We start from the raw sequence: 17,967 nt of genomic DNA, 5'->3' as shown, positions 1-17,967 counted from the left end.
ACTGTTACTATTTTAACTTTTAATTTTATATTGAAGTATAGCCAGTTAACAGTGTTGTGTACATGTATCCATTCTCCCCCAAACTCCCCTCCTATCCAGGCTGCCACACAACACTGAGCAGAGTTCCCTGTGCTATACAGTAGGACCTGTTGGTTATCTATTTTAAATCGATAACTGCTATTATTAATTCTATAAAAATTGATATAGCTATCAGATATGTACACTTAATGACTTAATTCATACAGTGTCTTAGAAAATTGTCAGTGATATAGCATAATTATTTGGCTCATCAGTTTTGGAAAGTTTATCAGTTTTTGAAACTATGAATTAGATTGGATTTTAATTTTACATAGCTCATCAGTTTTGAAAAGGTTATCAGTTTTTTAAAGTATAAATTAGATTGGATTTTAATTTTACATGCTGATATATTCCCTCTATGCTGTACATTTCATCCCCATGACTCATTTATTTTGTACATCTTAGCCTTCCTCACCTATTTTGCTCTTCCCTTCCTGCCAGTGGTTCCCTCTGGCAACCACTTGTTTGTTCTGTCCATGAGACTATTTCTGTTTCGTTACGTCTGTCCATTTATTTTCTAGATTCCCCATGTAATCGAAATCATACAGTATTAGTCTGTTTTGACTTATTTTACTTACTGTAGTACCCTCTAAGTCCATCCATGTTGTTTCAAATGGCAAGATTTCATTCTTTTTTGTGGTATATTAACCATGTGGTGTATATGTATGTACATACTTAGATTACTTCCATATCTTGACTATTAGAAATAATGATGAAATGCATATAGGGGTGCATATATCTTTTTGAATTAGTGCTTCATTTTCTTTGGAAAAATACACATAAGTTAATTGATGGCTCATGTGATTTTGGTTATATTTTTAATTTTGTGAGGAACCTCCGTTCTGTTTTCCATAGTGGCTGCACCAATTTACATTCCCAACAGCAGTGTGCAAGTGTTCCTTTTTCTTCATATCCTCATCAATACGTCTTATATGTTGTCCTTTTCATAACCATTCTAACAAGTATGAGTTGATATTTTAGTGACTTTTTAAAATTTACATTTCCCTGATGATTAGTGATGTTGAGCATTCTTTTGTGTGTCTGTTAGCCATCTATGTGTCTTTTTTTACGAAAATGTCATTCATATGCTTTGCCCATTTTTTCACTGAGTTGTCTGAATTTTTTAATTGAGTTGTATGAATTCTTTGTATATGTTGGATATTAATCCCTTGTTAGATACATTCATTGTTTGCAGATATCTACTATTCAGTAGGCTGCCTTTTTGTTTTATTAGTAGTTCCCTTTGCTGTGTGGTAGCTTTTTAGTTTGATGTAGTCCATTTGCTTATCTTTGCTTTTGTTTCCCTTCAGTTCAGTTCAGTCAGTTCAGTCGCTCAGTTGTGTCCTACTCTTTGTGACCCCATGAATTGCAACACGCCAGGCCTCTCTGTCCATCACCAGCTCCCGGAGTTCACTCAAACTCATGTCCATCGAGTCAGTGATGCCATCTAGCCATCCCATCCTCTGTCGTCCCCTTCTCCTCCTGCCCCCAATCCCTCCCAGCATCAGAGTCTTTTCCAATGAGTCAGCTCTTCACATGAGGTGGCCAAAGTACTGGAGTTTCAGCTTTAGCATCAGTCCTTCCAAAGAACACTCAGGACTGATCTCCTTTAGGATGGACTGGTTGGATTTCCTTGCAGTCCAAGGGACTCTCAAGAGTCTTCTCCAACACCACAGTTCAAAAGCATCAATTCTTCGGTGCTCAGCTTTCTTCACAGTCCAACTCTGATTGTACCTTTCTAAGAATTTGTCCATTTCTTTCAGGTTGTCCATTTTATTTGTATACAGTTGCTGGTAAAAGTCTCTTATGATCCTTTGTATATCTGTGGTGTCATTTGTAACTTATCCTTCTTCATCTCTGATTTTATTGATTGGAATCCTGTCTGTTTTTTAATTGATGAGTATAGTAAAGGTTCGGTGAAGGCGATGGCATCCCACTCCAGTACTCTTGCCTGGAAAATCCCATGGACGGAGGAACCTGGTAGGCTGCAGTCCATGGGATCGCAAAGAGTTGGACACGACTGAGTGACTTCACTTTCACTTTTCACTTTCATGCATTGGAGAAGGAGATGGCAACCCACTCCAGTGTTATTGCCTGGAGAATCCCAGGGACGGCAGAGCCTGGTGGGCTGCCGTCTATGGAGTCACATAGAGTCGGCACAACTGTAGCGACTTAGCAGCAGCAGCAGTAGTAAAGGTTAATCGATTTTGTTTATATTTTCAAAGAACTAGCTTTTAGCTTCATGTATCTTTGCTGTTGTTTCCTTTGTCTCTGTTTCATTTATTTCTGGTCTGATCTCTATGCTTTCTTTCCTCCTACTAATTTTATGTTTTGTTTCTTCTTTCTCTAGTTGTTTCAGGTGTGAGGTTAGGTTATTTCAGATTTTTTGTTTTTTTAAGATAAGATTATATTGCTGTAAAGTTTCCTTTTAAAACTCCTTTTGCTGCATTGCACAGATTTTGGGTTGCAGTGATTTCATTTTCACTTGTCTCTACGTATTTTTTGAGTTCTTCTTTTAAAAAAAAAGTTATTTATTTTGATGGACTGGGTCTTTGTTGCTGAGCACAGGCTTTCACTAGTTGCAGCAAGCGAGGGCCACTCTTCATTGCAGTGTGGTGGCTTCTTGTCGCAGAGCAATAATTGCAGCACGTGGGCTCAGTGGTTCCCGTTTGCGGGTTCTAGAGTGCAGACTCACTAATTGTGGCTTATGGGCTTAGTTGCTGTGCAGCATGTGGTATCTTCCTGGACCAGGGATCAAACCCGTGTCCCTTGCATTGGCAGACAGATTCGTAACAACTGGACTACCAGGGAAGCCGTTGAGTTCCTCTTTGATTTCTTCAGTGATCCATTGGCTGTTTATTAGCAAACAGTTTAGTCTCCACCTGTTTGTGTTGTTTTATAGTTTCTTTTTCTTGTAGTTTATTTTTAATCTCAGTTGTGGTTGGAAAAGATGCTTGATATAACTTGAGTCCTCTAAAATTTACCCACGGCTCCCTTTGTAGCACAGATTGTGATCATTACTGAGGCTATTCTGTGTGGACATGAAAGGAATGTTTATTCTGCTTCTTTGGGATAGAATGCTCTATAATTATCAAATCCATCTGATTTCATGTATCATTTAAGGCTTGTGTTTCCTTACTGATTTCTCTCTGGATGGTCTGTGCATTGATGAAAGTGGGGTGTTACAAAGTCTCCCACTATTGTTGTGTTACTATTGATTTCTCCCTTCATGGCTGTTAGTATTTGCTATATATATTGAGGTGCTCCTGTGTTGGATGCATATATATTTATAATTGTTATATCTTAATTCTTGCATTGGTCCCTTGATTATTATGTAGTGACCTTTGTTTTAGTAGTCCTTGTTTTAAAGACTGTTTTGTCTGATAGGAGCATTGCAACTCCACCCTTTAGAGTTCCATTAGCCTGGAATATGTTTTTCCTTCCCCTCACTTTCAGTGTGTACATATCCCTATGTCTGAAGTGAGGTCTCTTTTTAAAAAAAAAAATAATAATTATTTATTTTTGGCTGTGCTGGGTCTCTGTTGCTGCACACAGACTTTGTCTAGTTGTAGAGAGTGGGAGCTACTCTCATTGCAGAGCATAGGCTTCAGTAGTTGTGGCATGTGGGCTCAGTAGTTGTGGCGCATGGGCTTAGTTGCCCCTTGGCATGTGGGATGTTCCTGGATGAGGGATTGAACCTGTGTCCCCTGCATCGGCAGGCAAATTCTTATCTAATGTGCCAGCAGGGAAGTCCCTGAAGTGGGTTTCTTATAGACAACTTTTCAGTTCAGTTCAGTTCAGTTCAGTTGCTCAGTCATGTCCGATTCTCTGCGACCCTACGAATCACAGCATGCCAGGCCTCCCTGTCCATCACCAACTCCTGGAGTTCACTCAGACTAATGTACATCGAGTCGGTGATGCCATCCAGCCATCTCATCCTCTGTCGTCCCCTTCTCCTCCTGCCCCCAATCCCTCCCAGCATCAGGGTCTTTCCAGTGAGTCAACTCTGGCCAAAGTATTGGGAGTTTCAGCTTCAGCATCATTCCTTCCAGTGAACACCCAGGACTGATCTCCTTTAGGATGGTCTGTTTGGACCTCCTTGCAATCCAAGGGACTCTCAAGATTCTTCTCCAACACCACAGTTCAAAAGCATCAATTCTTTGGCACTCAGCTATCTTCACAGTCCAACTCTCAAATCCATACATGACCACAGGAAAAACCATAGCCTTGACTAGACAGACCTTTGTTGGCAAAGTAATGTCTTTGCTTTTCAATATGCTATATAGGTTGGTCATAACTTTCCTTCCAAGGAGTAAGCATCTTTTAATTTCATGGCTGCAATCACCATCTGCAGTGATTTTGGAGCCTCCAAAAATAATGTTTGACACTGTTTCCCCATCTATTTCCCATGAAGTGGTGGGACCAGATGCCATGATCTTTGTTTTCTAAATGTTGAGCTTTAAGCCACCTTTTTCACTCTCCTCTTTCACCTTTATCAAGAGGCTTTTTAGTTCCTCTTCACTTTCTGCCATAAAGGTCGTGTCATCTGCATATCTGAGGTTATTGATATTTCTCCCGGCAATCTTGATTCCAGCTTGTGGTTTTTTCAGCTCAGCGTTTCTCACGATGTACTCTGCATATAAGTTAAATAAGCAGGGTGACAAGATACAGCCTTGACGTATTCCTTTTCCTATTTGGAACCAGTCTGTTGTTCCATGTCCAGTTCAAACTGTTGTTTCCTGACCCGCATACAGGTCTCTCAAGAGGCAGGTCAGGTGGTCTGGTATTCCCATCTCTTTCAGAATTTTCCACAGTTTATTGTGATCCACACAGTCAAAGGCTTTGGCATAGTCAATAAAGCAGAAATAGATGTTTTTCTGGAACTGTCTTGCTTTTTTGATGATCCAGTGGATGTTGGCAATTTGATCTCTGGTTCCTGTGCCTTTTCTAAAACCAGCTTGAACATCTGGAAGTTCACGGTTCATGTATTGATGAAGCCTGGCTTGGAGAATTTTGAGCATTACTTTAGTAGTATGTGAGATGAGTGCAATTGTGTGGTAGTTTGAGCATTCTTGGGCATTGCCTTTCTTTGGGATTGGAATGAAAACTGACCTTTTCCAGTCCTGTGGCCACTGCTGAGTTTTCCAAATTTGCTGGCATGTTGAGTGCAGCACTTTCACAGCATCATCTTTCAGGATTTGGAATAGCTCAACTGGAATTCCATCACCTCCACTAGCTTTGTTTGTAGTGATGCTTTCAAATACCCACTTGACTTCACATTCCAGGATGTCTGGCTCTAGGTGAGTGATCACATCATCGTGATTATCTGGGTTGTGAAGCTCTTTATAGGGGTCTTTTTTTTTTATCTGTTCAGGCAGTCTGTGTCTTTTGGTTGAAGCATTTAATTCATTTACATTTGATATAGTTATTGGTATATATATTCCTCTTGCCATTTTGCTAAGTGTTTTGGGTTTGTTTTTGGAGGGTATTTTTCTTCCCCTCCTCTTTTGTTCCTGTCTCTTGTTTGAGCACCATCTTTAATGTTATGCTGGGGTTGCTCTTTCTCTTTTGTGTGTGTATCTGTTGTAGTTTTTGTCTTTGCTGTTCGCCATAAGGTTTTGGTATAGTTGTCTGTATAATGTACAAGGTTGTTTTAAGTTTCTGGTCTTTTCCCGCCTAGAGAAGTTCCTTTAGCGCTTGTTGCAAAGCTGGTCTGGTGGTGTTGAATTCTCTTAGCTTTTGCTTCTCTGTAAAGCTTTTGATTTCTCCATCAAGTCTGTGTGAGAGCCTCACTGGGTAGAGCATTCTTGGTTGCGAGTTCTTCCCTTTCATCACCCTAAATATATTGTGCCACTTTGATCACTTAAATGTATATATTGAGTTTAATATATATTAAACTCTGGCCTGCAGAGTTTCAGCTTATAATGGTAATTCTCTTGTATTGGTTGTTATTCCCTTGTTGCTTTAAGTATTTTTTCTTTGTCTTTTCAGCTATTATCTCTTCAAATATCTTCTCAGTGCCTTTCTCTTCTCCTTCTGGAACTCCTATAAATGAACATTGGTGCATTTAATGTTATCACAGAGGTCCCTTTGACTGTCTTCATTTCTTTTCATTTTTTATTTTTTTCTTTATTCTTTTCTGAGGAGTGATTTCTGCTGTTCTGTCGTCCAGGTCACATATCCGTTTTTCTGCTTCACTTTCTCTGCTATTGATTCCTTGTAGTGTATTTTTCATTTCAGTTATTGTATTGTTCATCTCTGTTTGTTCTTCAGTTTTTTAGGTCTTTGTTGAACATTTCTTGCATCTTCTCAATCTTTGCGTCCATTGTTTTCCTGAAATCTTGGATGATCTTCACTATCATTATTCTGAATTCTTTTTCCAGTAGGCTGGCCGTTTCCTCTTAGTTGTTTTTCTGGGGTATCATCCTGTTCCTTCATCTGGGACAAATTCCTCTGCCATCTCATTTTTACTAAGTTTTTGTTGTTGCAGTTTGTGTTCCATGGGCTGCAGAATTGTAGTTTTACTTGTGCTATCTGCCCTCTGGTGGATGCCTTTCATGATTTTAGTTGAGCATCTATGTGAGTACATTTTTGCTCATTTCTTAGCATATATGTTATAGGTTTTTCTTTAAAAAAAATTTTTTTTTTGTAATTGTCCTAGAATTTGTAAATTATGTTTGTACCCAGTTCAGGTATACTTTCAAATAACACTACAACATTTCATAGGTAGTACGATTACTTTCCAGTAAAGAACAGCCCCAATTCTTTTGTTTTATTTCTTTTATCATTGCTACCATTTTCCCTCCCATCTCCAAAAGAATTTTAAAATTTACTCAATTATTTACAGTAGTATATAATGAAGTTCAGTTCAATTGCTGAGTCATGTCTGACTCAGATATTATGAAGACAAAAAATAAATAGGCAGTTGACTGGATTCAGCCCACAGACCATACATAGTTTGAGCTACAGTGTAGTAGAGTATAGTATCTCATAGATACACCTTCATTTACTTGTTTTCTTATTTCTGGGCATTTATTTTTTAATTTATTAGAAAAATTTGGGGGAATTCTAGTTAACTTAGAATATTGTGTTAATTTCAGGTGTACTGTAAAATAATTCATATATCTTCATTATATGTTTGCATTATGGAATCTTTTTCAGACTCTTTCCTATTGTAGGTTATTATAAGATACTGAATATAATTCCCTGTACTATGCAGTAAACCCTTGTTTTTTATATAGTTTCTATATAGTGATGTGTTAATCCCATACTCTTATTTTATCCCTCCTCTCCTCCTTTCCCCTTTGGTAACTGTAAGTTTGTTTTCTATGTCTTTGAGTCTGTTTCTGTTTTGTATGTTCATTTCTATTATTTCTTAGATTTAACATGTAAGTTGTACCATATGATATTTGTCTTTCTCGTCTGACTTACTTCACTTAGTATGGTAATCTTTAGGTTTATTCATGTTGCTGAAAAGGACAATATTTCATTCTTTTTGGTGGTCAAGTAATATTTCTGTGTGTGTGTGTGTGTGCACACGCGTGCCACATCTTTATCCCTTCATCTGTCTGTGGACACTTAGGTTGCTTCCATGTATTGTAAATAGTGCTGCTATGAAAATTGAGGTTTATATGTCTTTTTGAATTCGAGTTTTCATCTTTCTGGACATATACCCAAGTGAGGGGTTGTTGGATCATATGGTAACTCTGTTTTTAAAGGAAAGTCCTTGTTGTTTTCCATAGTGGCCACACCAATTTAAATTTCAAGACCAGTGTAGGAGGGTTCCCTTTTCTCTGCAGCTTGTGCGGTATTTATTGTTTGTAAAATTTTTGGTGATGGCCATTCTGACTGTTGTGAGGTCATTGTAGTTTTGATTTGCATTTCTCTAATTAGGATGTTGAGTATATTTTCATATGCCTCTGGCCATGTATATGTCTTTGTAGAAATGTCTATTTAGGTCTTCTCCCAGTTTTTTTGATTGGTTTGTTTGTTTGATACTGATTTTTATTACTATGTTTTAGAAATTAATATCTTTTTTGATGCATCATTTGCAGATATTTTCTCCCAGTCCATAGGTTGTTTTCATTTTGGTTACGGTCTCTTTGCTGTGGAAAAGCTTATAAATTTGATTAGGCCCTGTTTGTTTAAATTTGCTTTTATTTCTTTTGTCTTGCAAGCCTGATCTAAGAAAATGTTGCTGTGTTTTTGTTTTTTTTTTTCAGGGAGTGTTCTCTTCTAGAAGTTAAGCCTCTAGGTCATTTTGGGTTTATTTTTGGTGTGATGGACTGTTCTAACTTTATTGGTTAATGTGAGGCTGTCCCTTTTTCCCAACACTACTTGCTGAAAAGACTGTCTTTTCTCCATTGTAGCTTTTAACCTCCTCTTTTGAAGGCTAATTGAGTGTAGGTTTCTGGGTTTATTTCTGGGCTCTCTATTCTGTTCTGTTGATCTGTATGTCTGGTTTTGTCCCAATACCCCATTTGTTTGATTTCTGAAGCTTATTTTCTTTGATTCAGTTTGGAATAGGATTCCGTTTTTACTTTCTCTCTCTAGCATTTCATAGTTTAATGTGAAATAATGCAGCAGATTTATGTGTGTGTGTGTGTGTGTGTGTGTATGTGTATATAAATCTTGTATTCTGCCGACTTGCTGAGTTCATTTATTAGTTCTAATAGTTTTTTTGTGGAGTCTTTAGGGTATTCTATATAGACTATCATGTCATCTGCATCTAATGATAATTTTACCTCTTACTTTTCAATTTGGAAACCTTTTATTTCTTTTTCTCATCTGATTGCTGTATCTAGGATTTCTAATACTGTGTTGAATAGAAGTGGTAAGAGTAGGCATCCTTGTTTTGTTCCAGAATTTAGCAAGATGGCTTTTAGGTTTTCACTGTTGAGCATTATGTTGACTGTGGGTTTGTCATAAGTGGCTTTTATTATGTTGATGTATCTTCCCTTTATACTCACTTTGGTGAGAGTTTTTATCATAAATGGATGTTGAATTTTTTGCATCTGTTTAGCATGAGGTGGCAATGGCACCCCACTCCAGTACTGTTGCCCGGAAAATCCCATGGATGGAGGATCCTGGTAGGCTGCAGTCCATGGGGTCACTAAGAGTCAGACACGACTGAGCGACTTCACTTTGACTTTCCACTTTCATGCATTGGAGAAGGAAATGGCAACCCACTACAGTGTTCTTGCCTGGAGAATCCCATGGACGGAGAAGCCTGGTAGGCTGCAGTCCATGGGGTCGCACAGAGTCGGACACGACTGAAGCGACTTAGCAGCAACAGCAGCATGAGGTTTTGGTCTTTTCTTTTGTTGATATAGTATATCACATTGATTGATTTGCATATGTTGAACCATCCTTGTGACCCTGGTATTAATCCAACTTGGTCATGATGTATGATCCTTTTTATGCGTTGTTGAGTTTGGTTTGCTGATCTTTTGTTGAGGATTTTTACATCTATATTTATAAAAGATATTGGCCTATATTTTTCTTTTTTGGTAGTGTGTCTGGTTTTGATATTAGGGTGATGGTGGTGGTTTCATAGAATGATTTTGGGAGCCTTCCTTCCCCTTTAAGCTTTTGGAAGAGTTTCAGTAGTGTAGGTTTAAGTTCTTTTCTTCTTTGTTGTTTGGTAGAATTCCCGAGTAAGGTCATTGGGTCCTTCCTTTTGTTTATAGGGAATTTTTTTTTTCCCCAGTTAAAGATTCTACTTCACTTCTAGTGACTGTCTGTTCAGATTATCTGTTTTTTCTTAATTCAGTTTTGGCAGGCTCTATATCCAGTAACTTGTCCATTTCTTCTAGGTTGTCCATCTTGTTGTCTTAAAGTATTATAGTTGTTCGTAGTATATTCTTACGATTTTTGTATTTCTGTTATGTCCCCCCCCCCCTTTATTTTTCATTTTATTTTGTCCTCTTTGTTCTTGGTGAGCCTTTCTAGAGGTTTTTTGATTTTATCATTTGAAAAACCCAGATGTTGCTTTTACTGATTTTTTTTTTTAATCTGTATTTTTTTCCTCTCTGATCTTTATCATTCCCTTCCTTTGATGACTTTAAGTTTTGAATATTCTTCTTTTTCTGCTTTGTATATTGGTTTATTTGAGATTTTTCTTGTTTTTTTAAATGAGGCCTATATTGCTATAAACATCCCTCTTCAGACTGCTTTTGCTGCATCCCGTAGATTTTGTGTAGTTATATTTTTGTTGTCATTTGCTTCAAGGTATTTTTTATTTTCTTTTTGATTTCATTGTTGACTCAATGAAAGATTTTTTGTAGCACATTGTTTAGGCTCCGTGTAGTAGTTTTTATCCTCTGTTTCTTTCTGTGGTTGATTTCTAGTTTCATGCCATTGTGGTTTAAAAAGATGCACAAGAAATTTGTTGAGTAAGCTACTGAGACCAATTAAGGATAAGGAGAAGAAGTTGTTTGTTTGTTTTTTTAATCCTTTACTTGTTTCCTCTTTGACAGTCTTACTATCTTTATGTAGATCTCAGTTTCTGAACTATATTTTCTCTTCTTGAGTACTTCTGTTAAGTTATTATATGGCAGACCTACAGGTAACAAATTCCCTCAATTTTTGTTTTTCTGAGAATGTATTTCTTTATCAATTTGAAGGATAATTTCATAGGGAGAGTTTAGAATTCTAAGCTGGTGCAGTTTTTCTCTTAACATTTTTAATATTTCAGTCTCTTCTTGTTTACATGGTTTTGTGGGAAAGTTGGAAGTAATTCTCTGCTTCTCTTTAGATTTTTCTCTCTCTGGCTTCTTTCAGGATTTATTTTTCTTTGATTTTCTGTACTTTGTAAATGTTACATTATACTTAGGCATAGTGATTTTTTCCTTCACATTTACTCTGCCTGATGTTCTTTGAACTTCATGAATCTGCAGTTTGGTGTCTGACATTAATTTAGGGGAAATTCTTAGTCATTGTTGCTTCAGTGATTTTTTTCTGTCCTTTTCTTTGTCCAGTATTTTCATTCTCATATGTTAAACCTTTTGTAGTTTTCCTAGAGTTCTTTGAGATTCTGTCCTGCTTTTCCTGCTCAGTCTATGTTCTCCTTGTTTTGTATTTTCATAGGTTTTTGTTGAGATAATCTTTTTTTTTTTAATTATTTATTTTAATTGGAGGATTACTACTTTCCAATATTGTGATGGTTTTTGCCAAACATCAACATGAATTAGCCACAGATGCACATGTGTCCCCCTCATCCTGAAACCCGCTCCCACCTCCCTCCCCACTTCATCCCTCTGGGTTATCCCAGAGCACTGGCTTTGAGTGCCCTGCTTCATGCATCGAACTTGCACTGGTCATCTGTTTTATATATGGTAATATATATGTTTCAATGCTAAGTCTCAGGTTTCTTGTCTTGAATCCTGTGCAATCTAATAATTCCTTCAAAGGTATTCTTCATTTCTGCTACAGTGTTTTTGATCTCTAGCATCTGTTTTTTATTCTTTCTTCACATTTTCATCTTTCTGCTTATATTGTCCCTTTATTCTTGATGAATGCTTTCCACTTTATTCATTAGAGCCTTTAGCATATTAATCATAGTTATTGTAAATTTTTGATCTCATAATCTCAGTATCTTCTCCATATCTGGGTTTGATACTTGCTCTGTCTCTTCATGTAATTTTCTTTTGCTTTGTAAATATGTTCTGTTGTGGGGCCTATAACTTCTGTATTAAATTAAGAATACTCACATTATAACTGGATGAATTAGTAGGCACAAGCCATTCACATGGGGTTGACATACAGCTCTGTTAGTGTTAGCACCTGAGCTTTCACTTTGAGGAAGTGTAAACATTTTGATTGAAGACACAATGGCACTATACTTTACAAGGGAGTAAAGTCACGTTTATTCTTACAGATCGCAGAAAGGGGGATGGGGTGTCCAGTAGCCTAGGAAAGGCAGTCCTCTGTCCCAGGTCACAAGTGAGCAGAAGAGCACATATTAGTTGAAAAGCGTTTCAGGGGAGATTTTGCTACCTTTTTGTGAATTCAACTGTACGTGGTTATTTTGAAAGGAGCTCTGAGAAAAAGGAAGCAGGAACTTGTCACAGGAGTCCTAAGCTCAGGTCCTTACCTGTCCAGGCTCTGGGTGTGAGCAGGGTTGTCATACTGTAAAATGCTTATGTAGCAACTCAGAATAGCTGTTTTCTCATCACAATTGACCCTGTGATGCCTAGGCATTAGTCTTTAGGGGAAATCATGGGTACTGGCTAGATGGTGGAGATATTAAAAGCTGCTGGCAGGATTTTGGTCACCCAGCACATGAAACATCTAAGCAAAGCAAAATGCCACTCAACAATATAAATAGACAAATGGTGGTTTGAAATCCTGTCTGTAACCATCTCCCATTTTGGGGGGTTCAGCCCAGAAAATAAACCTCATGGATAAGATTAAGGTAGGTATTTGATTTAAAACTTGGGTGGGATTATGAAATACTTGTACCTATTGGGATATCATTTGTAAATGTCTATGTTTGTCCAGAATTATTAATATACATGCAACAAGAGGTACCCTTTGCAGGTTCCCCTTCCTTGGCCAGTAGTAACCTAAAGCTAAATGGTTGTCCAAAACCATCTACACTAAAGAATTGTAATGTTACTGCATTAAGGCTGGGCTTTGGTGTAACAGCCCAGTGTTTTTAGACAGGGGAGTTGAAAGTTTGGTGTTTGCCTTAACAATTTAATAATTTGTTGTTGCTTGGCTGTTGTGGTGGTGCCTAACTCAGTTCCCATGAAGGATAGTAGCAGACCTATTCCCAACATAATGGGAATGAGTACTGAACATTTTTGACATGAGGTGGTTTAAAAAGAGACATTTTGGGGATCCTATTCAGTGATTTGTAAGGATAGTCCCAGGGAGACTTAACTATCTTGGTGTGAACAGACAGGACTTATCAGGGAGCTGGCAAGGAGGCAAATGCATTGGTGGCTGCGGAAGGGAGAAGCGCATAAATGAGGAACCATGTATGTATGTTTGCTCCTGGGTACTAAACCCACAGTGGACACCAACTGTTATACTGGGTATATCCAAATAAGTTGGGGTTCCCCTGGGGAAGCTGAAGCATGAGACTCAAGACCATGGGAATTGTGCTCTTTGGGATGAGAGGTATAGGTCGTGTTCAACCGTGTGGTGTCACAGGTGGAGTGTGTTAGTGCGTGGACAGACATGGTGGATTATAAAGTGCATGTGGGGCTCCTGCCAAATGCCACATACTGTACTGCAAAGTGTTGCATGGGAACAGTTGATCACCATAGAGAGGAGCTGGGTAAGCCATGGAGATGCATGAGATGGCTTCCACTGGGAAAATGGGGGCAGGGTCAAGAAATTAGCTAAGTAGGCCACTGACTCAGGAAAGAAGCCTTTGTTGAGTTTGATAATATGTTCAGCAATTACAGCAGCTCAGGAAAAAAAAAAAGCACTGGTTTCTGCCCATTGTATAAAAATATTAAGACTGTGGGAGGACTTGAATGAGAAGATTATGGAACCCTGAGTGGTTCCATAACCAGTGGGAAAAGATTCCCTTGATGTTGTGTAGGGAGGTGTCCCTGTGGCTGCAGTTCTGGAGAGAGTGTATGTAGGCGAGTGATGAGGGAGTCCTATGGTGATTGTAGCATCTATACTCAGGGAGGAGTCCTTTTAACAGAATTAAATTTACTAGCCCTCAATTAGGTCACATAATGTGGATCAATCTAATATTGTGTGGTGAGGGTAAGCAATTATATGAAGCATTTAATCAGACATTTAAAAGGTTTAGAGACTTGGCATATATCTTAACCTATCAAAATTTAAAGGTGTAGTGGAGAGCAGCCTACAGTCAAAGTGCCACCTCACATCTCAGCAGGAGATATGTAGTAAGCAAGGAGAACTTGGGGTAACTCTACAAAATGCCAAGAAAATGGGTCATCAGCTGGGAATTTAGATAACTAGGCATTCAGTTTGGCAACCAAGTTCTGGGAAGTGCTTGCCATCATCAGCCGCCATGCTTTCCTGCGTGTCACCTCTTCCATAGTGGAAAATTGTGGAGGCAGTATTCATGATGAAGTTGTGTCCCATGCTGTCGTCTGCTGAGACTCTGTCATCTCAGATCATTATGTTTGGCATTATCATGGAGTTGGGCATTATCAAGTGCTATTGCATGTGAAGGAGCCGTTCTAGAGTAGGTTGCTCTCGTCAGCGAGGAAGGGAATTGAAGGCCCATAGGGTCTAACAGGGTTGCATAGAGTTGGGATATTCTGATTAAGGTTTGCTTGCACTTTGGGGAGTGTCTGTTGCTAACTCAAATTCTCAGTAAATTTTGGGGGTCTCTGGGAGTGAATCTCGCAAATGATTAAGTGGTGCCCTTCTTCAAGGCATAGGAGGTCAGCATTGTAAATAGTAAAGATGAGAGGCACATGTGTACCCTTCATTTAAAGAAAATTTAGTTATATGCTTCTGACAATTTAATCTTTAGTCTTGTATTACCAGATGGGTTTGAACTGTATAATCCTGTGGCCAGTTAGGGGTGAAATTAGGGCAGCGTGAGGCAGGTGGCCTTGAAGCATTTGTGCTTCGGTGCCATTTAAGACAGTGCTTGAATCACTCAGTTAGTAACCTGGTGGCATTTTGGGCCCAGGCCTTCTTGGGCTGACTTCCAACATATGCCGTCCCTCCATCCTGGGGTTCAGTTGTGAGTGAGTGCTGTGGTCTTCCAGTAACTTTCTGGTGTTGTCTCCTGGGGTCGTGGAGAAAGCCCATGACTCAGATGGCATGAAAGTCACAGAAAAGGGACAACAATAGCAGGCATCTACATTTTATAGTTTTGTGCTTGCCCTCTGAGTACCCCATGTGATAACTGGTAATTGGGCTGTTGTGGGTCAGTATCTCATTGGTGGCTTCCTCCAAAGTGAGATAGGGCCAGGTGTGATTGTATCACCATGATGTCATCTTCTGATGTTGCTGATGTCAACCTGAATGCCTCTTCTCCCCTTTTAGATTTTCACCCACACCGTCCTTTCACTGGATCCAGGGTTAATTATTTCTACTTCCTAGTGGGAGGTATGGTTGGGAGAAATGAACTGTCCACTGAAGGCACTCACTGTACACTGAAATCTCAGTTGAAATATGCATATCAAGTTACTTGGTTAAGTGTAGTCCAGCAGCCTCCTAGTGCATCTGTGTTCCTCTAATGAGCCAGGACTCTCTCTGACCAAAGGGTTTTATAGCTAAAGTACCAAGGGGTTTTATAGCTAAAGTACCAGATGAGTATTAGAAGGCAAGATGATTGACATTTAAAAATCTGTAAGGGAACTCAAAAATGTTGGGGAAAATGTAATTGTCCTCTGAGATAAAAGCATCAGACTTCCTTCTGATAGCAATCTGTCATCTTTTGCGATTTACTTTTAAAAAAATAAAAATAATTTTTTATTTTTTTAGGTATATGCTTTAACTGGGTTTCCCTGGTGGTTCAGTAGTAAAGAATCCAGCTGCCAGTGCAGGAGATGCGGGTTTGATCCCTGGGTCGGGACTATCCTCTGGAGAAGGAAATGGCAACCCACTCCACTATTCTTGCCTGGAGAATCCCATGGACAGAGGAGCCTAGGGGGCTACTGTTCATGGGGTCGCAAAGGGTTGAACACGAATGAGCAACTAAACAACAACAACAATCTCCTTTAGGATGGACTGGTTGGATCTCCTTGCAGTCCAAGGGACTCTCAAGAGTCTTCTCCAACACCACAGTTCAAAAGCATCAATTCTTCGGTGCTCAGCCTTCTTCACAGTCCAACTCTCACATCCATGCATGACTACTAGAAAAACCATAGCTTTGACTAGACAGACCTTTGTTGGCAAAGTTATGTCTCTGCTTTTTAATATGCTATCTAGGTTGGTCTTAACTTTCCTTATGGCTGCTATCAAAATGCCAGACAAGGGTTGGAGAGGATGTGAAAAATCTGAAGACCTTGTGCATTGTTGGAGGAAATATAAAATTGTGCAGCCACTATAGTAAACAGTGTAGAGGTTTTTCAAAAAGTTAAAAAGAGAATCACTATATGATCTGCATCCCTACTTTGGGTATATACCTAAAAGAATTAAAATTAGGATCTCAGAGATATCTGCACTCCCATGTTCTTTGCAAGATTTCGCAGTAGTTAAGATACGGAAATAATCTATATGTTTATTGATGGATAAACAGTAAACATATAGTGTAGTGGGTAGCCTTTCCCTTCTCCAGGAGATCCTCCAAACCCAGGGATCGAACCCAGGTCTCCCACATTGCAGGCACATTCTTTACGGTCTGAGCCACCAGGGAAGCAGTATATTGATGGATAAATAAAATGGTAAATACATAGCCATTAAAAAGAAGGATATCCTGCCATATGCGTCAGCATGAATTAATGTGGAAGACATTATGCTAAGTGAAATAAGCCAGGTACAGAAGGACAACTGCATGATTCTGCATATATGGGATTTCCAAAATGGCCAAACTCATAAAAACAGAGTAGAATGGTGGTTGTCAGGGCTGTGGGGAATAATAAGTAGGAAGTTGGTGTTCAGTGGGCATATAGTTTCAATTATATAAAATAAATCCTAGAGAGATACCTGCTCTGCAATATGGTGCTTATAGTTAATAATACTCCTTTTTGCACTTAAAAAAGAGATGTACTCTGTCAACAGGGTGTATCTTGTATTAAGTGTTCTTAGCACAATATATGTTTTATATTAAAGAATCTAATGTGGCAAATAGATGAAAAATATTTAAAGTAAATATTAATATTTGGTATTCAGTATCAATAATGTATCATGAGCAAGTAGAGCTTAAGCCAGCAAAGCAGATAGTTCAGTCTTAGGAAATTTATAAACATGTTTTACATAGCAGGAAAACTGTAGTTATTTCATTGTGTTCCAAAAAGATATTTGGGAATAAAAATAAAAAGTAAAAAATCTGTTCCCAGTTAAAAATATTTCTCTAGAGTAGGCCAGTAATGCCTCAATATGATAAAAAAAAAAATATGTATTTGAAATTAGCAGTCACATAATCAAAGATCAATACTCTTTTTTTATACATATAAAACATTTGTAAGTGATGTTGCCATAAATGATCAAGTAGGGAACTCCAAGGCTCCATTTCTGCACAAAAATAACAAGCTCGCAAAATCTATCAGAACCAATTTTTGTAGATCTCTGGAATCTAGTCAGAACTTAAAAATAAAAAACTAGGGAAGGATTACTGAAGTAAAGAGCAATTGTTCTATAGGAGAACACTGACTGAGGCTTCTTCAATCACCTGCCTCACCATCCCCCAGTCTGCAGTAGCTTTGAGGATTGCAGACCACACTCCTAATGCGGGTCAGCACTTACAGAGGGTGCAATACAAACCCTACTCTTAAAAAATTGTTAGGAGGTGTTTCAGCCTGTCTTACAACTCCCTGAAGGACCAGTGTGGCGGCTTGCACTCAACCAAGAGCTTTTCTGAGGATGAAACAACTTCCCTGCCAGTGTTTGGCCGGAGTATCGACTGTAGCAGAGTGGGGCTAGGGTTAACAGGATAAACAATAGGAACATTGTAAAACTTGGGGAGAAAGCAGTTGAAAAACGAGACACATGGAGAGTAGGACTTTTTAAAGGTCCTGCTTATACTGGGGAGTTGAGGCCATGTGCTTGCCCAAAGCTGGACTCATTCTCAGAAAAGGCCCAAGAAGACCTTAAGCTTTCATCTCTGGCTAAACTTTCAGACTTGCATTGCACAGGCTGTAAATGAAAGTACAGAGCTGGCTAACTGTTGGAATGCTTCAACATAAAGTCAGTACAGACTGGGGAAAGTTGTTTTCTTTTTTCTTTTTGGCTGTGGATGTTTATGGAAACTCTGTCAAGATAATAGCTCACAGTTGAGCA

The 17,967-nt window shown here is 38.7% G+C and overlaps 1 protein-coding gene across 6 annotated transcripts in view; it reads left to right on the top strand.

Moving 5' to 3' along the window:
- The window catches only part of ALMS1 (ALMS1 centrosome and basal body associated protein), a 189,094-nt gene that overhangs the window by 74,819 nt on the left and 96,308 nt on the right, over positions 1 to 17,967 (top strand). The window lies entirely within an intron of this gene.

This window comes from Bubalus kerabau, chromosome 11 (genome assembly GCF_029407905.1).
Source record: "Bubalus kerabau isolate K-KA32 ecotype Philippines breed swamp buffalo chromosome 11, PCC_UOA_SB_1v2, whole genome shotgun sequence".
NCBI lineage: Eukaryota > Metazoa > Chordata > Mammalia > Artiodactyla > Bovidae > Bubalus > Bubalus kerabau.
Note: the sequence above shows the minus strand (reverse complement) of the source record. Positions and strands in the feature narration are given on the sequence as shown.